The sequence below is a fragment of the Notolepis coatsorum genome, assembly GCF_963971535.1.
Source record: "Notolepis coatsorum genome assembly, chromosome: 12".
Taxonomy (NCBI): Eukaryota; Metazoa; Chordata; class Actinopteri; order Aulopiformes; family Paralepididae; genus Notolepis; species Notolepis coatsorum.
The window spans coordinates 81,857,896-81,884,116 of NC_140176.1; the positions used below are offsets into that span (position 1 = coordinate 81,857,896).

At 43.6% G+C, this 26,221-nt stretch overlaps 1 protein-coding gene across 4 annotated transcripts in view; it reads left to right on the forward strand.

The window, feature by feature from the left end:
• The window catches only part of ncoa2 (nuclear receptor coactivator 2), a 236,939-nt gene that overhangs the window by 39,305 nt on the left and 171,413 nt on the right, over window positions 1-26,221 (forward strand). For all 4 annotated transcript variants that reach the window (XM_084326053.1, XM_084326055.1, XM_084326054.1 and 1 more), the window contains exon 2: window positions 24,113-24,195. The gene's annotated coding sequence lies outside the window, so the exon portion shown is untranslated. The remainder of the gene's footprint in view (window positions 1-24,112; window positions 24,196-26,221) is intronic.

Genomic DNA, 26,221 nt, shown 5'->3' on the forward strand with positions numbered 1-26,221 from the left:
TGTCAGGACCAAACAACATCCCCCATTAGTTCCCTGGGATGTTAACACTTTGGCTGCCAGGAGCCGTGTTAAAGCGTCATTCCCGGCCATGCTCAAGTTGCCGGAGGACGCTTTACAGCGTCCTTATATCAACATTTCAAAAATCTGCGATCGGATTCATATGTCCCCTCCGCTGGCCTGAGATCCACCAGGAGGACCCACTGAGCTCTCTGGCGGTTCAGGAGCGCCATCTGGTGGCCGATCGGCGCAATCGCTTAACAGGAAGTGGCATAGAGGTTGTGCTGGACGGCCGTATTACTTCCGGGCACTCGCTATAGGTCCCGGCATTCTAGCTCGTCAGAATACACAGCGATCGATTGCCAATAACTCGATAAACAACATGATTTGGACGTATATACCATTATACAAGCTGGAGATGGACCGGGTATATCTACATCCCATAATGATACAATTTCTACTCTACGATGATCGCCCAACGGCGCGCGGAGACTGGGGTGAGTTTTAACGTGTAACGTTACCGTCTTCGATACTAACTGCTATTATCAACATTTGACCCACATTAGATGATTGGTATAACGCTGCCCACGGAATTATAAACGCCCCCTAGCCCATCCGGTCAACATCAGATGATGTGTAGTAACTTCTAGAAGTACGTCTAGTTGGAATTTTTTATATCGCGCTGATTGCCATAAAACTGTATTGCATCATCAATATAATGCATTTGGGGCTATAGATCACGTTCTGGAGAAAGCTGCAGAAAGAGATGAAAACATACTTATACATTAGACCATACTTTACTATGAATATGTGAATGAAAAAGTTTAACGTTGCTACACAATGAACAATACATATAGGACTTTGAATGGGCCCTAATAATGGCAATGTAGCAATAGAATTTAAAAAGTTATAGCCATGCAAAGAAGGGGTACTTCTCCATAGACAAATAGAGCCGGCAACCTATGGTATATCATGAATTTAACCCATGGCAACCAAAGTGTTAAGCTAAGAAGTCTGCTAAGAAGGATATATTATTTATTATTTATTTTATTTCATTGTGTTTTTAGCCCTAGTTGCACTTTTGTTGCAACCCCAGTTAACCCATTAGTTCCCCCAAACTTACTGTCGGTCTGTTATGTTAAGCTAAGAAGTCTGCTAAGAGCCCGGAAAAGGAGCCGCGCCCACAGGAAGCAGAGATGGAGGGTGTGACAGAAATAATCGTTAGATTAGTCGACTAATCGAAAAAATTATCGACGATTAGTCGACTACCAAAATAATCGTTAGTTGCAGCCCTAGTATTGAGCCGTATTGTATTGTACCCATTCTGCAATCTGTTAAATAACGTTTTCATCCATTAATTCTACTAGTGTTAACGTTACTACTTTATTATTATGTTAGCACGTAAGCCAGGGGTCGGCAATTCGGTTTGGCTGCGTGCCAGATTTTCCCCAAGCCGTTGCTTGGCGGGCCAGGATCAAAAACAATGGCTAATTTAATATACTGATATTGAAAAAAGACAAACGTTTTTCTCTGGTCTGCATCCCCCCAACAACCGTGTGCACTGCGCCGCACTGCACTGCACCCACTCTGCAATCCGCCAAACAAAGTTCTCACTCATCCATTCATTCATGAACAGCTCTCAGCTGTTGCAGATCACCGCGGCGCCGGCGGGTGATGAACAGATCAGAATGCATGAAAACACGACTCACCATACCTCCTTGTTGGTTGTTAAGTCCTCCAAAATCCCTGCTAATGTTTGAAACATGTCATATCCACTCGCCGCCCTCCAATTCCAGATTGGCGTTGAATGCAGCTACTTTATCTGCCAACTTGCCTCGTTGTTGTTGTTGTCGCCACATATTATGCAGAGAGGACGTCGGCTCGGCACGCAAGAATCACAGACCTGTTGCGATAAACCCGTATTTTAAGTATGGCTCCTGTTTATTAAAAGAAGCGTTATATTTCCCCGTTGCTATCCAAAGATGTTTGTTTTGTTTTCTTCAACTCGCTCGCGAGTCGCATCTCGAACGCGGAAGTGAAAGTGCGTTAGGGAAATAGACATGGGGCCCGGTGGGACTATTCCATTGGTTCTCCCAGTCCACCTGACCATTTCTAGCATTTCAATTGGCTATAGTGACAGACATGCTTTTGATGACTGCCGGTAGATAGATACAGCTTCACAATAAAAGACACCCTGGCGTCCCGAGTGAATATTTCCCGCGCGTCAAATAAATATCATATTCTCAAAATAATCTGACGGGCCAGAAATTATTGCTGGCGGGCCAATGTTGGCCCGCGGGCCGCCTATTGCCGATCCCTGACGTAAGCTAACAAAACCGGCGATCTTTTTGTGAGACTAAACTCCGCTCTTGGTGGTAAATTGTGTTGATGTTGGTTTTGTTTCATCAACAAATGAGGCAGAACACGGTGAATGTATCATTTTTTGTTTATTGCACTTAAATTATTCGTTGCTAGCTGTAGCTAATTTGGCTGTGAGCAAGGAGGGATGTTTGTGTTCAGGCTTCAGTTCAGTTTCCGGCAGGGTTAGAAATTAAATTTTTTTTTCAAGGGCTTTTTTTGCCCCCCTTAATTGATTTTCGGGGGCTTTTTTTTGTATTTCGGGGGCACTGAATTTTTATGATAAACGGTAGGGGTGGGACGGTTCACAAAATGGACGGTTCGGTTCGTATCACGGTTTTGGGGTCACGGTTTTCAGTTCGGTTCGATATACGTAAATTTTTATAAAAAAAAATGTAACACTCAAATCTAAACATGCTTCTCATTTATTAGAAAAAAAAAGTTTACAGTGTTTACAGCCTTAAATAATGTTTGGCACACAAAGACCGAACTGACTGAAAAATATAGGCTACATCTGTAGTATTAACTTAGTGCAAACAAACAATATGCTCAGCCAGCACTAGACTTTCCTTTCTTTAATATAAACACAAAAAAACAATGTCAACCATGTTTAAATTCCCTGATTGTCAGTTCTTAATGAAAAGATTCGTGTTCGGCTTGAAATTATTATGTATCTGTCTACATTTATTTAGACTAACATTATTTAAATATTGAGTGCAACTGTGGTGGATTACGTAATTCGGTGAGTTGGAACTATCTATGGGTTGGCGCCGGGTCCCCACGGACATTTTAGTGTCACGCACCTTCAGCTCGGGCAATGTTATTATCAGCTCCGGTAGCTCCGGTAACGTTAGGAGGTGATGGCATGCAGTGGGAAAGCGGCAATAGTCCCGGTTGGAGTTAGTAAAACACAGTTGTATCAGCCTTCTTGGATGTTGAATAAACGCCTATCATTGTCTTTAAACACCCCGCCTCTCAGACTCCCATTTCCTCCTCTGCTAGCTAGTAGCTACGGTAACATTTCGTTGACTTGACTGTATTACCTCGCAGGCTGATTCTATAGTTAAAACGTGCGTCGTGTTGTACAAACTGCTAACGCTATGGCAAGATGTGTGTATGCCTATGTAATGTTAATGGCTATGTTTTTAAAGTAATGAAGATTGATTTAGATTGTGCTTGCCATTTGTACACAAACTGACTAGCACCTGGCTCAGCTGCAGTGCTGCCAGCAGCAGCAGCAGCCAGTGCTCACCTCCGCCAAATGATTTTTTTTTTATTTGCGCGTCATCTGAACCGTACGATACACAGACGCGCCATTACCGGATAAATATATATATATAATTAGTAAACTGTCGGGGGCATTTTGTGCCCCCCTTAACTGATTTTCGAGGGCATTTTGTCCATTTTCAAGGGCATTATGCCCCAAGCCCCCGTTAATTTCTAACCCTGGTTTCCGGTATTAACTCTAAACCCTTCTGATTGGTTGCAATTGCCTTCATGTTTGAACTACATCGCCACCTACTGCTTTGTCATTGTACTACATGTATATCACGCGGTGCAGAGTTTAAACTAACGTTGTGTGGACAGTTAATACAAAAAAAAAGAAAAGAAAATGTGTCAAAAACACCCGTGATCGTGTGAACTGGGCCTTAGTGTCTCTCCTGGTTTCTCAGAACCAGATGGAACAGTGGTAGCCTAAAGGTCGGAGAAGCGGGTTTGTTTGATCCTGGGACCGGCAGGAGAAATCCTGGGGCCTTTTAACACCAACCAACGGACCTTGCACAAACGAGATTAATTGGATATTTGTTTTAACAGCGGGAAGCTTTACCCTGCCAGTGTCTTCAGGCTGCAGAGGTATTTCACAAAGCAGGATCAATGAATTCAATTGGCTGATCTCTGTTCTTCTCTAGCAGCTTTGTGCTCTGGGCGCTTTCATGGCTCATGCTCAAACTATTATCCAAAACACATTTGTTTTTGTCAATCATAGCTTAAAAAAAACTAACATTAACCCTGAGGACTTCATGAAATGGGTAAAAAAACAATAGAATTTTCTCTTTTTTAGATACGCGTGTGTGTGTCTCTCTCCACGCGTGTTAAAGTTACCCATTCATTCCTTCCTTGCTACCAGAGATCTGTGGTATTGGCACCTGGAGTTGTGGGCCGTCAAAACAAACACGCCTCCCATCTCGTCTGGCACCGGAGAGCAAAACAAAAGCTTGCGGTGGATGAGGAGAGCGAGGGAAGATATCTGTGGCGCTACACCAGTAACACACCCACAGTCGCACTGTTGACTAACACCAGTGTGGTAGTTCTAGGCTGAAAAACCAACGTGATAATCTTAACCATATATAAAGCTCATATATTTGCATTTCAAAATGGTAACGTCAGGTCTGTTGTAGGGATGGGAATCGAGGACTGGTTCCAAATTGTTCGATCAGGCGGAATCATACCCTTTATCAATTCTATTGATGCCGGCATGTTTTTCTCACAGTTGCGCTTCTGGAAACTTGCAACAAGAAGGCTAGTCACGGTGGAGAGGAAGAAACTGTCCAAAGCGTGCCTTCATTTCACAAAGAAAGATAACTGCTAGTTGTAAAATTATAATTCCCCCCAATTATATGCATTCTGAATATTTCACAGTTTCAATACTATCTTGTTGCCACAATAACAATACCAGTTTTGCTTTATCGCCTACACTTTCACTCTCGATAACCACACACACAGCGCCATACGCACATGCACAGCCACATGCACACGCACAGACACACACACACACATACACACACACGCACACACACACACACAGGAGCTGCAAGCAGCCTTGAAAGGGTTCCCCTGGCTGCCTTGATTCTCTTTATTGCCATGAAAGCATAGACTGTTTCTGATTCAGGCAAGACTGCTTGACAGCACCTCCAAGTTGCTGCTCACTCACTCTCTCTCTCTCTCTCTCTCTCTCTCGCTCTCTCGTTAAAAGTGATACTGTAGTCTCCCTCTTTCTTGCCAGGCAACTTTGACCAAGTCATTCCAGGGAGAGAATCAGGGTTTGCCGGTCCACGTGTCTGGGGAAGATTTCAATGTTCTGGACAAATGAGAGAAATTCCGGTCAAATATTATCTGTTTATTGCAATAACACTAAACTTGATGCTTAAGCCCGAGCCATATTTTCAGAAAATTTGCCTAAAAGTACATGCCCAAGTAAATGGAGGATTGCTCCACTTCTACAAGGTCCATTTGCATGTTCTCTGTATCTAGGGACATCTATGGACATCTATGGACCTCTGGGGAATGTATTCCCAGTGTCTGTAATATTGTGTCTGTTACTATGCTGAGTAAATTGTAATGAACCAAAGGTAAACAAATGTAGTGCTGAAAATATACACTTTGACTGCTGTTTTGATAGGGTTAGGGTCTTTACTCTTGGCTACATTTGAAAAAGAAACGCAACATTAATTAATACGGGCTGTATTGATTGATTTACGTTTATGATGCAATATTAATCTCGGCCCAGTATCGGGCCCGCCTCTGGCTTAAGGGGTTAATGCTCAATTGTCAATCAAAACAGTCAAGTTACCATTTGTAATAAACGTTACATTACCTCCATAACCCATTATGTCTGCACTGCACTGCAGCAGCTCTCCCCTTGTTCTTTATTGAGAAAAAACTATTTGGTACATGTTTGGGTTAGTCACAATGTCTGTATCAATAGCCTTAACATTATGCGAAGTGGGCGAAATGTTGTTTGCACAATTTGGAAATACGCAAACCATTGTTTTAATTTTTTAGATAACACTAAGGCTATGGTTAGACTAGTGTATTCCTGGCGTTTTTGTATACGTTTTTGACGACGTTTGATGTCCTATCTACACAGAAATGCGTTTTTTGGCGTTTTTTTGTGGATACGGCTGAAACGCAAAATTGTGTTTGCGTTTGGAGATACGCAAAAAAAACGCTTCGACAACAGCGTGTAGTCAGCACGGAGCAGTTGTTGCGAAAACGCCCATGCGCAGTAGATACCATCTGCGTGCCCTTCCGGTGACAACAGTGTGTGTTTGGGACAGAGGCAGAGCTCCGTGTCCCAAATAGCTTCAGCTACCATGTGTTGTCAAGTTATTGTTATAAGGACCCCAGTCCAAGCTACAACAGTCTGCATTCCCTTAACAATTGTTTGTATTGAGCCGTATTGTATTGTACCCATATGCAATATGTTAAATAAAGTTTACATCCATTCATTCTGCTAGCATTACCGATTGCATGAGCAGCTGGCTAACGTGAGCTATCAGGATTCAGACCCTGTTAGCTCAGAGTTCCTCTTTCAACTTAACAAGCATTAAACAAAATGGCCCAGTCATCTATTCACCTTTGTTTAATACACACAGCGTTGTCTCTAATGTTATCTAACTACTGATAGCTCGCGATATCATCAGTTTTGATGCTGGCTAAGTAGCGTGAGCTAACGTTAGCTTCTAGCCACAATGCTATATTGTTATAATGGCATACTCCATTGACGTTAGCATGCAGCTAACAATGCTACCGATCGTTTTTTAGACTAAACTATCCGCTCTTGGTGGTCACTTGTGTTGATGTTAGTTTTGTTTCATCAACAAATGACAGGCAGAACACACAGTGAATGTATCCGTTTTGTTTATTGCACTTTTATTAGGCTTTGCTGAAAAATTATTGCTGCATTGAGCAAGATGGTGGCGCGGCATAGGCGCCTGCCTTATTGACATTTTCTTTGCTGGAGCTTCCACCAGGAAGTGTATTGGCACATTCGTTCTGATTGGTTGAAATTGCCTTCATGTTTGCCACCTACTGCCACCTACTGCTTTGGCAGTGTACTACATCAGTGTGCTCGGCTGACAAAAACGAAAAAAAAACGAAAGTGTGACTCGAGGCGCATGACGTCGCGGCGATACGCGGCGATACGTATAAGAAAACAATACGAAATGATACGAAAGGTGTAACCGCAGCCTAAGGTAGCTGTATTAAACGTGTTGTGGTAATGTTAGTGGTCTATCCATAGAAACCTCCTTACACTATACTATAGCATGCTCCAGCTTCCAGGGTTTTGTTTTTCCTGCTGCTCACACGCGCACACAGGGACCGAAACTAAAGCCTGCCGCCCGCCAGGGGCGGGCTGTTTTTACCTTTGGCGCATGACACTTAGAGGGCTGCCCGCCGTGTGGCGTGTAGACGTGTAGTTCATAACTTCATAACGATACTCTTGTGCGAGTACAGATTATAGCCGCTCGTCTTTTTTTTCTCCGCCGCGAGATCGTTAAAAAACTACAAGTCCCACATCGCACTAGGTCCAATCACAGTAGAGTGACGTGACTGGTTTCATGAGGAAAAAAGCAAATGACCAATCAGAAGCTATCATTTGGCTTGTTTACTTCCATCTGCTCTAGTCTTTATCGGACCTCCAAGAGCTAACGTTACTGTTTAAACAATGACCCAGTCAACTATTCACTTTTAGTTTAATACATGACGAGGCATTGTCTAACGGTATCTAGCTGGCTAGCTACTGATAGCTGCTGATATCAACAAATGTTCCAGCAATAGTCTACTCAAGTGCATAATACCTCCGGTCCCTCGTTAGCTAGCTCACGTTAGATGATCGATCTGTCCCAGTAAACTAAATTGTCTTAACGTTATCTACCGGGCTAGCAGTAGCTACAGATGGCTCCTGATATCAATGTCTTATAACATTGATTGAATGCGTATTCTAGCTGAGGGCATGTTGAATGTGATTTGACAAAAGAACGGTAACGTTATAAATAGGTCCAGCTGCATCGCCGGAGAATCCTTGCATGCTGAATGTAGGGTCTAGCTGAATATAGGGTCTAGCTGCACGGCCGGAGAATCCTTGCTGGAGCTGGAGGCTACTCAAGTATACACACAGACAGTGGAGCTGTTTGCAGATAGCAAGCATTTTGACTTATTGCGTGGTGGCGATGTCTCGCAGATAATACAACTACAAGTATGATTATATAATATATATTTTATTTAAAAAAAATTTTTTATATAAAATATATATATATATTTTTTTAATCAAAAAATGTTTGGCAGGTAAGAAATATGCTTGGCGGGTAGACTCTTCCCATCTACCCGCCACTGGCCGGTGAGTCAAAAAGTTAATTTCGCTCCCTGCGCGCACACACACACATGCCTCGCAGAGAGACCTCTGTTTCAGTGGCAAAAACGAGCACTTTTACTGAACGTATGTTAGCCTACTGGGTAACCAAATAAAAATAAGCCACAGATTTTCGCAGGACATTATGACCGGAGAGATTTAAATATGTCAGACTTGGGTCGACATATTTTTACATACGACGACAATACCGGTTTGAAACTTCTATTTGTTGTTAGCTCGTCGTGTTTCTTTCAACCCGGGAGTACGGCTTTCACTCCCAAACGAACTTGGCACCTTGACAGCCTAATTTGAAATCATACGGTGGATAGAGCTCTTTCTGAGACTTAAATTGTGAGAGATTGCAGAGAGGAGATGAAGGGATGAACCCCAGCTGAGACACCGGCACCCTGCTGTCACCCTCCCGATCATGGCCTAGTTATCAATAAACACTATTTATATTTAGATGCATGAATGACTAATATTCAGGGTTTTGCCGGAGTACAAGAAAATACTTTCTCTTCCACTTTAGATCAATGACATTTAAATTATTTTGCTAAGCTTTCTGTTAGTTTTCTTACTAGTTGATTACAGGATAGGGAAATGTAGTCCTTACATTGCAGGGCCGTGATGAGCAGAAATGTACACCACACCTAGATGAATGAATGAATTACGTTTTATTTCTAGCCATTTAGCATGTACACAAAAAAAAACGCATCAAATTACAAGTTGGCCGAAAAGGTTAGGGCTACAAGCTTGTAGTAAATGCCCTAACCCAGTGCATCATCTTAAATTTATCATTGATCTTTATCAACCAAGAATAATAATAATCAACAACAATCTGCAATACAATTTAACAATTGATCTAATCAATTTGATTCAAAAACACTTGGTTAACCATCCACGGCATACTTCTCAAGAATACGTTGTTTGTACTTCCTTTTGAAATTGGCAGTATTTTTACTTTCTTTTAAACTCCTCTGGTAGACTATTCCACAACTTCACCCCACAGACAGATATGCACATGCTCTTCATAGTGGTGTGTACAGTCGGCTGTTTTAAGTTGAGTCTCCCTCTTAAATCATATCCCCCTTATCTATCAAAATCTTTTGGATGTTGCCTGGTAGTAAATTATGTCTTGCTTTATACACCATTTGTGCAGTTTTAAATTCCACTAAATCCCTAAATTTCAGTGTCTGTGATTTAAAAAAAAAAAAAAAAAAAAAAAAAAAAAATCTGCGTGCTCTTCTTGCTGTTGTCGAGCTGAACAGCTCTACTCTGACATCACTGGCTGTAGTTCTAGTGACCTCTCGGAGGTCACAACTCATCCAAATTGGCACTCAAGTATCGCAATAGCATCAAATCAGGACATAAGCATATCGGCCCAGTCCCAGCAGTCACAGTTATTGCAGATGCATTTTTTTGGGACTGGCTCAGTCCAGTGGGAATCGAACCCCTAACTGGCGCTCAGAGCTCCAAGCACTCTACCCCATTGAGCTACACAGGACAATCAAGGTAACCTACACGGTTTGGCATCCCGGTGTTTATATCTGAACTAATTGCCCACCGGCTGGAGTCAATGTTAGCCAGGGGAGAGAGGGACACGCGGACAGTCTCACTCCACCACAGTATTTTAGCTTTTATTTAAATAAGTAAATAAAAGGATGTGGTGACATTGCAGTGAGGGGAGGCACCGATGCTACTTCTTCCCCTGCCGATACCGGCTCTCCAAATACTGAACCTTATCGGTCCGATACGACTACCAATCCCACACGTCACTTTTACCGCATAGTATAGACTTTAGACCTTTCAGTTTTGCGATCATTGGGCAAAAACCATTGATACAGACTAGCCTATATAATAAAACACCTTTCCGTCGGTTAGAGATCTAACATGCTTCTATGTGTTAAAAATGCGGCAAACCTCTTTTCTCTGTATCGGATTTCTCTGTATTCCCACTAACCGGTATCGGTTGGATCCTTGGTCGCTGTCCTATTCACACTGAAGACATGAAACTGGAAGAAAAGGAACACCATTTCAGTGCCTTCTCTCTGACCCATTACATGCCAAATAAAGGTTAAGTAGCCATAGCCAGAGGGTGTACCTGACCTGGCTCTCTCTCGCTGAAGTGTTTCTGCAGGGGGACTGGCTGCTGTGTAAACGTGGGAGGGGGGCTTCTCTTTGCTCTTTACTCCTTCTGTTCCAATTACATGTTCCAGGGTCTGTGCGCTCCAGCAGCAGCAGCACTCTTAATCAGGTAAACGCCGGGGTTTAGAGTCGTCCCCTAAACATGCTCCATAGCCTATTACACGGCGAGGACGCAGCTTCAATGGAGCAGAAACCGTTCAAAACTCCCCACTCTCCCCACTCCTTCACCCCCTCTCCTCCTCCTCCTCCTCCCATGGCCCCATTACTGCAAGAGGACAACCCCCCCTCCATTAATGGTAAATAATCTATCAGGTTTTATTTATTGCCATGTATGTTTTGCACAATTACAAGGAATTTGTTTTTAGTATGTTGGTGCATACATTAAACACAGAGAAAAAGTAATATTTGTAAAGTGCTGCGGGTCAAACAAGTACTACAGTAAAATAAAAATAAATATATATTTTAGAAATAATAGTAAACATTTTCAATATATCTTATTTCCCCCCCTTAAAGTGAAAAGGCTGTATATTTATGAGGGTATGTGTTATGGGTCAACAGACGGTTGTGTGTCCCTTTAATGTTACTTGTAGTGTCTGTGGGGGGAGGGGCCTTGTTGACGAGGTCAGCTGCAGACTGGAAGAAGCTGTTGGTGTGGTGTGAGCCTCCTGCCAGCGGGGAGTGTTTCAAAGGGTGGAGGTCCCAATTGAACTGGTTTAGTTGTGGTTTTGGTTTGGCTTAGTACTGTTTTGCTAATACCCCAGATGTGTGTGTGTGTGTGTAAATCATTTAGCTTTAATAAATAAAGTTAAATCTTTATTGACTTGTCTAAAAATAGATAGATTTACATGGAAATATGTATTTTAATATATTGGCAGATATTGGTTATTATTAGCAGAAATGATTGGTAATATTGAAATCTCTATCGGAGCCAAACTCATAGCTGTCTAGTCCTACAGTATTGTTTTGTGAGGCTGAGTAGTATCAGTCTAGTCCTACAGTATTGTTCTGTGAGGCTGAGTAGTATCAGTCTAGTCCTACAGTATTGTTCTGTGAGACTAATATCTGTCTAGTCCTACAGTGTTGTTCTGTGAGATTGAGTACTATATCGGTCTAGTGACTCTAGTCCTACAGTGTTGTCTTCCCTGTGAGGCTGAGTAGTGGTGGCCAGTTGTGTTGCCTCTATCTGTGTAGCTGATAAAGTGACGTATTATGTGTCAGCTGATTCCAGCACCCATCCCCCTGCCCTTCCTCTTGCTGCTCCGATAGCACCTCTAGGCCCTTGCACTGCTCTATCCAGCCTGAGTCTGCTGTTCTGCAGCCTTCTGGGCCCTGGTACGACTCTATAGCCTGGGTCTTCTGCTCTCTGCAGCCTTCTGGGCCCTGGTACGGCTCTATCTAGCCTGGGTCTTCTGCTCTCTGCAGCCTTCTGGGCCCTGGTACGACTCTATAGCCTGGGTCTTCTGCTCTCTGCAGCCTTCTGGGCCCTGGTACGGCTCTATCTAGCCTGGGTCTTCTGCTCTCTGCAGTCTTCTGGGCCCTGGTACGGCTCTATCTAGCCTGGGTCTTCTGCTCTCTTGCAACCTTCTGGGCCCTGGTACGGCTCTATCTAGCCTGGGTCTTCTGCTCTCTGCAGTCTTCTGGGCTCTGGTACGGCTCTATCTAGCCTGGGTCTTCTGCTCTCTGCAGCCTTCTGGGCCCTGGTACGGCTCTATCTAGCCTGGGTCTTCTGCTCTCTGCAGCCTTCTGGGCCCTGGTACGGCTCTATCTAGCCTGGGTCTGCAGCCTTCTGGGCCCTGGTACGGCTCTATCTAGCCTGGGTCTGCAGCCTCTGGGCCCTGCCTGGTGAAATTAATTCTTAACTCACCAGCGCAATCTGATTCAGTAATGAATCATGAAAACACACACAGTAGCCATAAACAAACATGCAGTAAACATACAGACCTTGGTCACAAGATAAACTCGTTACAGTCATAACTACACACTAAAGTTTCTCTTCTTCCTCTCTCTCTCGCTATCCTTCCCTCCCTCCCTCGCTTGCTCGCTCACTGAATCTCTATCTCGCTCACTCCTTCCTAGTTGTTTTATGTCTGTTTGGTTTGAGTTAAACACACACATCTGGTTAGTCTTGTCACTATGACTCTCCTTTTACAACTCATCTTATCTGCTTCTTAATAGTCTTAACACATTGGTGTTTATTCTCAGTGTGGTCCCAGTGGAGGCAGCTGGGGTGACTGTTTGAGCAGTAGATGTGTAAAGGCACTCGGCTGAGGGGTTTGACTTAGGCCATGGTTAGACTAGTGTATTCCTGGCGTTTTTTTATACGTTTTTGAATACGTTTCATGTCCCTATTACACAGAAATGCGTTTTTTGGCGTTTTTTGGTGGATACGGCTGAAACGCAAAATTGTGTTTGCGTTTTGGAGAAGAGCAAAAAAACGCGTCGACAACAGCGTGTAGTCAGCACGGAGCCGTTGTTGCGAAAACGCCCATGCGCAGTAGATACCATCTGCGTGCCCTTCCGGTGACAACAGTGTGTGTGTTTGGGACATAGCTCCGTGTCCCAAATAGCTTCAGCTACCATGTGTTGTCAAGTTATTGTTATAAGGACCCCAGTCCAAGCTACAACAGTCTGCATTCCCTTAACAATTGTTTGTATTGAGCCGTATTGTATTGTACCCATATGCAATATGTTAAATAAAGTTTACATCCATTCATTCTGCTAGCATTACCGATTGCATGAGCAGCTGGCTAACGTGAGCTATCAGGATTCAGACCCTGTTAGCTCAGAGCTCCTCTTTCAACTTAACAAGCATTAAACAAAATGGCCCAGTCATCTATTCACCTTTGTTTAATACACACAGCGTTGTCTCTAATGTTATCTAACTACTGATAGCTCGCGATATCATCAGTTTTGGTGCTGGCTAAGTAGCGTGAGCTAACGTTAGCTTCTAGCCACAATGCTATATTGTTATAATGGCATACTCCATTGACGTTAGCATGCAGCTAACAATGCTACCGATCTTTTTTTAGACTAAACTATCCGCTCTTGGTGGTCACTTGTGTTGATGTTAGTTTTGTTTCATCAACAAATGACAGGCAGAACACACAGTGAATGTATCCGTTTTGTTTATTGCACTTTTATTAGGCTTTGCTGAAAAAGAATTGCTGCATTGGGTAACTAGGCAAAAGATGGTGGCCGCCTTGTTGACATTTGCTTTGCAGGCACATTCAAGTTCTGATTGGTTGAAATTGCCTTCATGTTTGCCACCTACTGCCACCTACTGCTTTGGCAGTGTACTACATCAGTGTGCTCGGGTGACAAAAACGAGAAAAAAAACGAAAGTGTGACTCGAGGCGCACGACGTCGCGGCGAAACGCATATGACAACAATACGAAGATGAAACGAAAGGTGTAACCGCACCCTTAGGGATGCCCCGATCACGTTTTTTGCCACCAATACCGATCACCGATCGTCTTGAGCCATATCGGCCGATACAGATCGTTTTTGATTAATAAAAAAAAAAAAATTTAATCAAATATATATATTATATAATTAGACTTGTACTTGTAGTTGTATTATCTGCGAGACAACGCCACCACGCAACAAGTCAAAATGCTCGCTATCTCCACTGTCTGTGTGTATACTCTGCTTTGATCAAATCATATTCGGCTCTGCAGATATACCCTAGGATCTGCAGATATACACTACTCCCTCAGCTATCCCCGTTTGTGACTGCGATGCAAGCCGGGGCTCGAATACGCATCGAATGAGTGTTATAAGACATTGATATCGGGAGCTATCTGTAGCTACTGCTAGCTGGAAATATAACGTTAAGACGACGCATCAGTGAACTATTTAGTTGAATGGGACATTGAGCTAAGCTAACGTGAGCTAACGGATGTATCGTACACTAATACTAGACTATTGCTGGAGCATTTGTTGATAGCTCCTGATATCAGTAGCTAGCCGACTAGATACCGTTCGGTTAAACAATGCCTCATCATGTATTAAACTAAAAGTGAATAGTTGACTGGGTCATTTTGTAACGGTAGCTAACGTTAGCTCATGGAGGTCCCATCCCACTAGACTAGACTAGACCCGTGTTTACATGCGTGCGGGAGGGGCTGGAGGAGGAGCAGACGCCGCACACTGTGTGCAGCTCCCGGTGTCTGAGACAGAACTCAGCGAGTGAGATCGGTTTTGACGATCGGCGAAAATAAAGCATTATCACCGATCGCATATTTATACTGATTATCGGCCGATAACGATCGGTGGCCGATCGATCGGGGCATCCCTAGTTTGACTAGAAGCAATGGGAGGCAACTGAAAGGGAGACTATTGAAAGTCTGAAGCACGTAGCCAGAGTGTAATAACTAGTAATTAGGGATGCTCGATATTGGCTTTTTAACCGATACCGATATTGTCCAACTCTTAATTTCCGATACCGATATCAACCGATATCACATTTTAATGCCGATATCGGCCGATAATATCGGTAGGCCGATAATATCGGACATCATTTCTATAGAAATGTAAAAAAAATAAAATATATATATATTTTTAAAACAGATACCGATATTTTCCGATATCACATTTTAATGCCAATATCGGCCGATAATATCGGACATCCCTACTAGTAATGTCTTTTCTAAAGCAGTGTTTCCCCCCACCCCGCCAACGGCCCCCCCCTAAAAGCTTGCTTTAATCCCAGTGACGTTAGCGAGCTCGGTTCATCGTGTGGCGAGTATCATGACCAAGCGCAGCTCCGGCAGCTGGATTCACGCAAAATCATCACGCTAGATGTGAAAACAAACCATCTGGCAGAGTCAACAACAGCAGTAGCACGTGAAACGCCCGTGTGTGAAGACGTTACAGCAGGCCTCCAGAGTGCGCCTATTTGGTCGCGACCCGAAATAAGTCCCTGCTTTTATTTTTATTTTTTTTGCAACTGGTCAAATGCATCTAACATGCTTTGCATCCTCGCCATTCCTTTATGCCCACGTCGTGTTAAAGACCTAAACTAACGTTAGCTGCTTATGCTAACTAAGCTAAGCTAACCCTGATCAGAGGCATAGAGAAAACAGCAGAGGTCCATTAGTGGGGATGGGGGGGGGGGGGGGGCATTCTCCCTTTCTGTGTGTGGTTGGACAGTAACCAGCTCCAACTCAACGTCAGCAAGACAAAGCAGCTGGTGGTGGATAATCCTCGGAGGGGAGGAGGTTGAGATGGTGGAGTGAGTCCTACAAGTTTCTTGGAGTTCACATGAACAAAATTCTGGACTGGTCGGACATCACTGAGGCCCTCTACAGGAAGTGACAGAGCAGGCTGTTCTTCCTGAGGAGACTCAGGTCGTTCGACGCGTGCAGCCGACTGCTACTATCGTTCTACCAGTCGGTTGTAGCCAGCGTCCTCTTTTTTGCTGTGGTGTGCTGGGGGGTCAACATCAACTCGAGGGACTCCAGCAAGCTGGACAAGCTGGTGAAGAAGGCTAGCTCTGTAGTGGGTGGTGAGCTGGATAACCTAGAGGTGGTGGCTGAGAGGAGGATGAGGAAAAAGCTAGAAGCCATCCTGGAGAACCCCTGTTTGTACTTTTATATTACTATTTTATATTTTATATTACTTTATTTTATATTACTTTTTATATTACTTCATTATTATTTATTATTATTATTTTATTATTTTGTATATTACTATATTGTATTGTACTGTGAAGCTATGCATCCCGCCCCCTGTAACCCCCCCCCCCCATGCTGCTTTGACACCTGAATTTACCCTAGGGGATCAATAAAGGATTATCTTATCTTATCTTATAAAAATGTGGCACTTTACAGTGAACAGGAGGTATATTTGTATTAAAAACAATAGATTGTTTTTCATTTAAATGTCTGGAAGAGCTAAAAAAAAAATTCAAATGATATTTCCGTTGCCTTTTTTGAGTTGATCTAAATATTACTGATTGTTAACACTTTAATCGCCAAAAACGCTGGAACACGTCTTTCCCCGCCATGCTCATTCTGCCAAAGACGCTGGACCACGTCTTTGTTATCAATATTTCAAAAATCTGTTATCGAAATCATATTTCTCCCCCGGAGACCTGAGATCTACTGTTGAGCCCCTCTCAACTCTCCAACGGTTCAAGAGCGCCATCTGGTGGCCGATCGGCCGATCGCCCAGGGCGGAAACAGGAAGTGGAAGCTGGTGCTCATTTCAATTCGGTCCGATCACTCGGTAATAGTCTCAGGACTCGAGCTGATCACAACGGATAGCAATCCGTTACCAATAACTCGATAAACAACATGATTTGGACGTATACTATTATACAACCTGGAAATGGATCGGATATTTGTACATCCCATAATAGGTTAATTTCTGTTCCACGCTCAACGCCCAACGGTGCGAGGAAGCTACGGTAGGATTCAACGTTATTTTTCAATGTGTTCGATACTAACTGCTCTAATGATCATATCACCCACACTAGATTAATCATATAACGTTGGCCACGGAATTATAAACGACCCCCCCCCCCATCCGGTCATCATCAGATCATACTTAGTAACTTCTAGAAGCACGTCCACTTGACATTTTTTATCTCGTGCAGATTCCTATCAAACTGTATTTCATCATCAATATAATGCATTTGGGGCTATAAATCAAGTTCTGGAGAAAGCTGCAGAGAACGATAAAAACATACTTATACTTTAGACCGTATTTTAGTATGAATATGTGAATAAAAAAGTATAACATTGCTACACCCTGAACAATAGATATAGGACGTTGAATGGGCCATAGTAATGTCAATTTAGCAATACAATTTAAAAAGTTATAGCCCTGCAAAGAAGGGGAACTTCTCCATGTTAAATAGGGCTGGCGAAGGATGGTAAATTATGAATTTAAGCATGGCGATCAAAGTGTTAATATTGTTCATATTTATTTACCTAATTTATGTACAATCGTTTAATTTCAGCTCAGTGTAGAGAAATGCACCGATGCTAACAACCGCCTTACTGCGTGTGTCTATGACGACACTGTTGACACCACGTATCTGTGACACGCGCGCCCCGTGACAACACTAGTAGTTTGGGGGGGCCTACCACCCCCCCCTGAAAAAATTCTATGGGAAACACTGGGTTTAACCCCTCCCCCACCTAACGCCTTTTCCAGGTGAGCGGCATTCACTGGTTATGTTTGTTATTTCAGCACCAGGCACTGTCCACCGACTTTTTTCATCTTGAGCAAGCGCTACATTGCACCTCGCTGCCTACCTGTTATTCACTCTCAACATGGATAAAACAAAGTATAATAAGCATTTTTTAGGTGGTGGTAGTTTCTCTGTTTGGACATTATAGCTAACATGCTAACATAGCTAGCCTAGTTGGTCTGATATATAAAAAAAAAAGAGAAAAGAATATTTAAAAAATATTTGACGGGCCAGATATTATTGCTGGCGCGGGCCAAATTCGGCCCGCGGGCCACCTATTGCAGACCACTGGTCTACACACATGGGTGTTTCACGTGCTGCTGCTGTTGTTGTTGTTGGGCGTATAGACTTGTCACAGGATTTTCAAAATAAGAGTATCGATATGAACCAACCTTTTTACGTTGCATCGATCCTATTGGATCATTGATAATTAGATCAATGTATCGATCTTGTTTAAAACATGCTCTTCTGAGACGAGTTTTCCTCCTAGCGTGGGGGCGGAGTTAATTTGCATGTGATTGAGTGCTTGGGAGTTTTCGAGCGACGCCCATAAATACAAGCACATGGGCTTTTGTTTACAATTTTCATTCCTCATGATGGATGCACAAACCTTGGCAGCAGCTCTCGACAAACTGTCTGCATCAGGAAAAGCAATTGATGCATCGGATTTAATGAACGAGTACATAATATTGGACTTTGTTAATCGTGCTGATGACTCTGTATCGGAGGGTTCGTCTGACGACTGAATGATTCCGAGATGACTCAAAAGACCAGGAGAGTGAATGGTCCTGACCCCCAGGTTGAGAACGCCTGTCTTACAGCACCTTCACATGTGTAATCGCCCTCCCCAAGGCGGAACAAAGCCTATTGATTATTGGTTAGGAGCAGGATGTCGACTGGGCCTCTCGGTGTGACTGTCCAGAACAGGCCAGGCCGGCGCTGTCATTAGGTTGGTCGTCAGCAGCAACTGATTCTTATTGAATCCGAGGGCCATTAGTGGCCCATTCACAAGGCCACAGGGTCTCCATTGGCGTTTAGCCCCCCGTGACCCGGCCATTATGACCAATTTCTGCTGCGTGAAATATCTGCCCGCTGGTCTCCATCTAATCCTTGGCCCTCCTCCCGTGTCGGGGGCCGATTAGCCACCCCGGCTCGTTAGAGTCGTTAGCCGTGGCCGGGTGACAAAGCCTCTCTCTGGTCGGTCGGTCGGTCGGGAGGAGAAAGTCACAGATTACAGCCGTTACCCAGAAGCTCTGGATTTAAGACGGCCCTCCTCCTCACCGAGCTCTTAATCGTGTCACCGCTAAACGCCGCGGACAGGAGACGGGCCAGTTGTCTTGGTTGGAAGGTTCTGTTGTGGAAGGAAGTTGTACAGAGGATCTGGTCACACACACACACACAATGCACTCAAACGCACAGGTGTACCAGAGGTCAGAAAACAATGCTGTGAATTTGGAAGTGTAGTTGAGCACAGTCAGCAGCAGCTACTCCGTCACTGCAGGCTTTGCTGCAAGGCGTTTAGTCATTTCACAGATACTGCGTGTTTCACTTTTTAATAGGACTGCCGCCAAGGCAGCCATTTTCCACACCACAACGTACACACCTCGTAATGAAATAGACGTTGTCTTTGTCGAGTGGGAGGTTGAACTTTTAACCTGCCGATCTCTGACCTCCGGGGGCTAAATGCCCTACAGATGGATGGCAGGGACCGTGAGAGCTCTGGTCAATGAGCTAAACCAATGATCCCGCTGCAGGCATGAGGATTTACATACGTGGGGAGCTTTGCTGTGTGTGTGTGTGTGTGTGTGCACGCACTTGTACATGTACTGTACTGAATGTACATATTTGTGAATTTATCCAATAAAACGACCAGAACACGAGACAGACTTTGAACCATTTTCCCCATTTTGTAACCAGGGCCGTCCCGATTACCATTCCTTGGGTTTCAAGGCTTCAGTAGTATGATTTTATTCTGTTCATTCTTTATTCTGTTCATTCAGTGGCCATATTCATTCATTAGTTTTGTACTTGCTGAAGCTTCTCTCTGTATAATAATTTTTTAAGTTTTAAATAACATTATCTGGCCATCCTCAGTAAATACTATCAAACTCCTGACCTCATCTGGTCAAGAGAGAGAGAGAGAGAGAGGGAGAGAGAGATGGACTATTATTTCTATAACCTAGTTAGTATGCGCCGCTGATGCCTTTTTGGGCAAAACAAAAACAAAGCATTGGAATGTTGGGTTTGATCGTTCACCATGGCGGCCAGCTGAAGCGCTGAAGCATTCGGGTCGGTCCTATTTGTAACTTAGGCTACTTGTTGACACGTTAGACACACGTGATTGATTTAACTGCCTTAACGTTTGGGTTGACCTCAGGCTAATGCAGCTAGCAAAGCTGGATGTCAGACTTGGCAGGCCTGTGTGTCTGTGGTTGTTTAGATGATATCAGTCTGTCTGTTATTCAACACTCCTGAGTCTGTGCTCTTCAAGACTGATCGGCTTCTCTTCCTTTCTTTCCCGCTCTTTGTCTCACTCTCTCTCTCTCTCCGTCGTTGTCTCTCTCTCTCTTTGTCTTTGTCTTTGTCTCTCTCTCTATCTCTCTCTCTCTCTCTCTCTTTGTCTCTCTCTGATTGTAGTATAGGACTCATTACCTTTTTAATTCGTAAGCTTAGCATTGTATTTTATCTTAGTACTTTTTATCATATCTATTTGATTCTATTTGTATTTTTTGCACAATCAAGGCGGGCATGGTCACCTTCATTTCACTACGTGTCTTGTGTATGTATGTGACTAATAAATCTCTTGAATCTTGTCTGTGTGTCTCTCTTAGAGCCATATGAAATCCGTTTTATTATTTTCCAAATTCCATTTTATTTTTTCCCAAATTCCGTTTTTTCCGTTTTAATATTTCAGAATTCTGTATTTTGCTTTTTATGCTCATTTTACCATCAGAAATAGTGTCTAATAAGTGGGAATGAATAAATGTCTACAATTGAATATGATATAACAGTCCATTTAATGTTTTTAAGTGCTGCAACTCAGAAATACAGTTACATTTTACACAATACTTTTCAAATAATATTGTGACAAAATAAAAATACACATTCAAGTGTAAACAATAGATACAGCTAGCTACTACTGACATTATCACAATGTCAGTAGCCTAGCTATATCTATTTTATTGTGATGAAATATAGTAATGCATAATTTAGGCACCTTTAGTTTAGTTTATTTCGTTTATAAAGGACAGTGTATAATGACAATCGTTTGCATTAAACAAATGGATTGCACCAGATTTAGCAAGAAGCTATCATTTCCATCTATAGTCCTATGTACTGTAAAACGTTTCATAGCTATTTAAGTTTATTTCGATTATAAAGGGCAGTGTATAATGACTCGTTTGCATTAAACAAATGGATGGGTGCACTAGATTTAGCAAGAAGCGATCATGTCCTAACGTTATAGCTATTTAATCAAGTGTTTTTGTGGCTCCAGTCCACGGAACGTTGACAGAATTAGCAAAACACCTTATCGCCGGAGGCATAAAAGTCATTAGGATACTGCTCTGCTCTGAATTGAGGGCTTATTGGGGAATTTATTAGCTTCTTGACGATGTAAACACCGAAGCAGCGAGACGCTTGGGAGACTGCCTGTGTTGTGTGTAACCCGCTCTAGCGTCCGCCTCCCCGGTCGCGTGTGCACCAAGCGTTCCACCCAAAAACGGAATTTCAGTCCAGATTAGGCCAAATTCTGCAATATTCCACGTTTTGCAGTTGATTCCATTTTTATTGGTCAATTCCGCGATTCCGTCCGCGATTCCGTGAACGCGGATTTCATATGGCTCTAGTCTCTCTGTCTCTCTGTGCATGATATACATCCATGTGCACAGTAATGTGCTCTGCATACATGCATTATGTAACTTGTTTAAGTGTATCCAGCAGAGCACTGGTCTTTGATAACCAATTTCACTCTCCTGTCCTGTCTGTTTGTGCGTGTCTCTTTCAGTCTCTCTCTTCTCTCTCTCTCTCTCTCTCTCTCTCACTCACAATATAGCTAGAATAGATCAATACGCAAATCGGTACTGTTTGCTGGCAGGTGTGGTTTTGAGCCGTACCAGTTGGCTGGTCAATCCCCAGATCTGCAGCCAGGGGGGCTGGGCTGAGACCGGGGCATGTGACGGAACACTAATGCTTAGCAGAAATTCCTCCAGTGGATGAGAACTGAGAAGCAGAGACTGTGGGGGTGGTTGGGTGGGTGGGTCGCGCGGGGGGGGGTGAATAGAGGAAGAACATGGAGTTGAGAAACACTGGCTTCTGTCATGTCGCCATTAAATTAGATTGACAGTAGCTTTCAACCCATATTAGCTTTTTCAGTGCACAGCAGGAACGGATGGATTTTGTCAGGATGCGACGGTCGGTCGTACAGCGATCGATGCTTCATCGATGCACACACACCGTACAGGCCACGTTCTACCGTTTCCTCTCTGCTTAAAATAAACGACAACCTCTAACTCATCATGGCTTAGTTGTTTTGGGTGTGTGTGTGTGTGTGTGTGTGTGTGGCGTGCCTCGCAGCACTTCAAACGGGCTGAATATCACCTATCCATGCAGCGTTGCGGCGCTCTCTCCCTCTCTCTATCTCTCTCGCCCTCCCTCTCTCTATCTCTCTCGCCCTCTCCCTCTCTCTCTCCCTCTCTCGCTCACGCTCTCTCTCTCTCCTGAAGCTGTGAACTTGTGGCAGGGTTCATAAGGGGTGCCGGGTCTCCAATTACGTCAACGCATGACATCACATGGGTGCATTCCTCAGCTGGCTCGGTTGGCAGGTATTCGGGGAGAAATGTCCCAAGCGGAGCCAGGGGTTTGGCTGCCTCCCTGGCCACCGCGCAGCCGAGCAGCAGCCTCTCCCTGTAAGACCGTTTCATTGGCAGCTTCCGTACCCGCGTCGACCGAGCCCTCTGGACCTACTAGTTGCCTTTTCTAATTATCTGAACGGGGATATTGTTTAAATTGAAAATCTTTTTCTTTTTCTTTTTTTTAAATCTAATTAATTGTGTGTCGTGATTAAATGGGCATGTGTTCCAGGATGTAATAAGACGGTGAGGTCTCCTAGGAGATGGAATAGACCCTGTAGAGATTTAAGTGCGTAGAGGACTTGCACTTCCTAAGCTAACCTAATGAGAAGGGTGTGCATTATAATGGAGCACTTATTCTGGGCTAGATTACCAGCTGTGTTGGAGTTGGTTAGTAAAAAGCTATCGTTGTAAAATCGGGTGCATTCTGTTAGAATTGTCACTTGATGGCTAATAGATTTCATTGGTGATCAATCATCAGTGAGACTGCAGATGGCATCTTTGATTTAGTTAGTCTCTGTGTTTTACACTCTAAACGGAAGCTGTGTGTTGGTGTTTGTTTTCACAAAGGGCTTTTGTTATACCCACTCACTGCTGGAACTTGATTGATCAATGAGTGGACTAGTATAAATTAGACTGGATGCACCCATAACTTTTTTTCTGTTCCGATTCTGACAACTGAATACTGATACTAGAGCTCCTTTTCCTTGAATAATAACAATGATATTATTATTAGGTCTGTAAAGGTATACAAGGCTGTAATGCACACAGTGCTTGTTATTAAGAGTTAAATGTATTCCAAATGGATGGGTGCGTGGATCTGTGTTGTATAGGTGAATTATATCGGTATCGGAACACGACGATACCGATATTGGATCGGTCCAATCTCTACTAAAAATACATAAATATTCAATGTACAATGGAGAGAGAAACTGTATCCCACCTCTTCTACTCAGAAATCAAGAGAGTAGCTTGTTGTGAGCTGTGTGTTGATCCTAACTGTTTGCTGTGTGAGTAGCTTGTTGTGAGCTGTGTGTTGATCCTGTTTGCTGTGTGAGTAGCTTGTTGTGAGCTGTGTGTTAACTTGATCCTGTTTGCTGTGTGAGTAGCTTGTTGTGAGCTGTGTGTTGATCCTGTTTGCTGTGTGAGTAGCTTGTTGTGAGCTGTGTGTTGATCCTGTTTGCTGTGTGAGTAGCTTGTTGTGAGCTGTGTGTTGATCCTGTTTGCTGTGTGAGTAGCTTGTTGTGAGCTGTGTGTTGATCCTGTTTGCTGTGTGAGTAGCTTGTTGTGAGCTGTGTGTTGATCCTGTTTGCTGTGTGAGTAGCTTGTTGTGAGCTGTGTGTTGATCCTGTTTGCTGTGTGAGTAGCTTGTTGTGAGCTGTATGTGTGTGTTGATCCTAACTGCTTGCTGTTGTTACTGTACCCCTGCAGGGAGAAGAGGATGATGTATAAATGTTTCCCAGCATTGCCCTCCTGCAGCGATGCCTTGAGGGAATCTCTGGACTGAAGCCAAGGTGAGACTACAGTCACTCACAGCCAGCTCTCTCCTCTTACGCAACAACACCAAACACCACGCCGCTCCCAGCCGATAGACCCCCCCCCCCCATGCCTCTCTGAAACCACAGTAAGGGCAGGACACTGCAACACCAAGGACCTATTGCACAGATTAGCCTAAGCCTCTTAGTCAGTCATGTTGGCGGCACAGTGGTTAGCACTGTTGCCTCACAGCAAGAAGGTCCTCGCTTCCAACCCCAGCAGGGGGTCTTTCCGTGTGGAGTTTGCATCTTCTCCCTGTGTTTTGTGTGGGTTTTCTCCAGGTGCTACGGTTTCCTCCCACACCATATAGAATACATGTATGCTAGATACATTCTCCTGTCATTGTCCTTGACCAAGGCACTGGCATTACAACTGGGGTTGGTCCCCGTGGTTGGTCCCCAGGGTGCCTAACTAGTTAGAATGGGTTAAAGTGCAGAGGACACATTTTGGATCATATGTAAACATGTACGTAACGTGACTATACAATTTTGTAATTGTACATATTATTTCATATGAAGAAATATTAGTTTAGTACTTTAGTTCCAGGTAGAGCTGTCCCCGAAGCCTGTTTTTGGGATTCGAACTTCAGCAGGGTTTTTCGAATGGACGTTCGAACAATTTTTTTTTAATCATGCAAAAAATTTGCTCCTACATTTATTTTTCTGGTTCTGTACTGTCCAGTCTTGACTTTAGGCACATAGCGCACATTTCCGCTTATAACGTAGAACATATGCGCATATTGCTGCGGTTATTAAAAGTAGTAGTACATACTTACTGGCCATGGGAGGCTTCAATAGCGTTTGGATGGTAATCCATTTTGTGAATCCATTTGTTGAAACAACATATTTGTTGGCCGACGGCTCCTGCTATCTTAACGTTAGCAAGCTAAACATGCATAGCTTAACGTGCACTGCATAACATACCTGTGTAATGTTAAGTAACCTGTGTTCCGCTGGGAGAGTTCAGCATCACTGCATACCATTGGTTTAATCCAAACGTCCATTCGGAAACGTATTATGAAATAAGACTGGTGTTTGTCATTGTCATTGTCCCCAATCCATCCTTGTGTTGAAATGCATTGTTGGATCGTACTGTTGGATCAGTTGCGTGTCCCCCCCCAGTCTCCGGGTGTGTATCTGTTATGAACTCCTTTCTTGTGGATGAGATATTGTATGGCACCTGACACTGATACAAAGTAACACATTTATGATCAAGCGCAAGATATTTAACCTTTCACTCTAATCCGATAGTCACAAAGACATCTGTACCCCCACCCCCACCCCCCCCCCCCCCCTGCTCCCAGACACGACTCTCAGGCTCAGATGAATTGGTGACTAAATTGTTATGGAGAGGCACTTATTTATGCCAGTGAATCAATTTAGCTGTCCTCTCTCTCTCTGCATCTCTGTCTCTTGTCTCTCTCTCGCTCTCTCTCTCTCTCTGCATCCCTTTCACAGTCAGTGCCCAGTTTTGTACTCTTCCTCACCATCTTTCTCAGCTTAATGTGTTTATTATACAGCCATTTTGCCCCCTCCTCTTCTCCTCTCCCCTCCCCCTCTCCTCCCATTTCCCCCTATTGCCCCTCCCATCTCCTCTCCTCTAGGGTTGTTGGGTACCGTTCACATTTGTACCTGGGTATCAATACCGGTACCAGACGGTACCTTTTTTCCGGTACTTGACTCTCTCTGCAACAACAAAAATCTTATTTCAGGCTGTCGAACAGGGCTGAAGAGCTAGATGTCATAGCTTCTAAAATTGAAGGTGCGTGTTGGTCTGTCTATTATGAAATGACAATTGTGCGTCATTGAAGGTACGCGCTGGTCTGTGTCTATTATGAAATGACAATTGCGTGTCATTGAAGGTACTCGCTCGTCTGTGTCTATTATGAAATGACAATTGCGCGTCATTGGATTATTTTCTAAATGGGCGGGTCTTAGGTACCGAAATGTGGCACAGATTCGTCGTGTAGTGTACGTAGTACTGACATAATTCTGTTGGTACCCA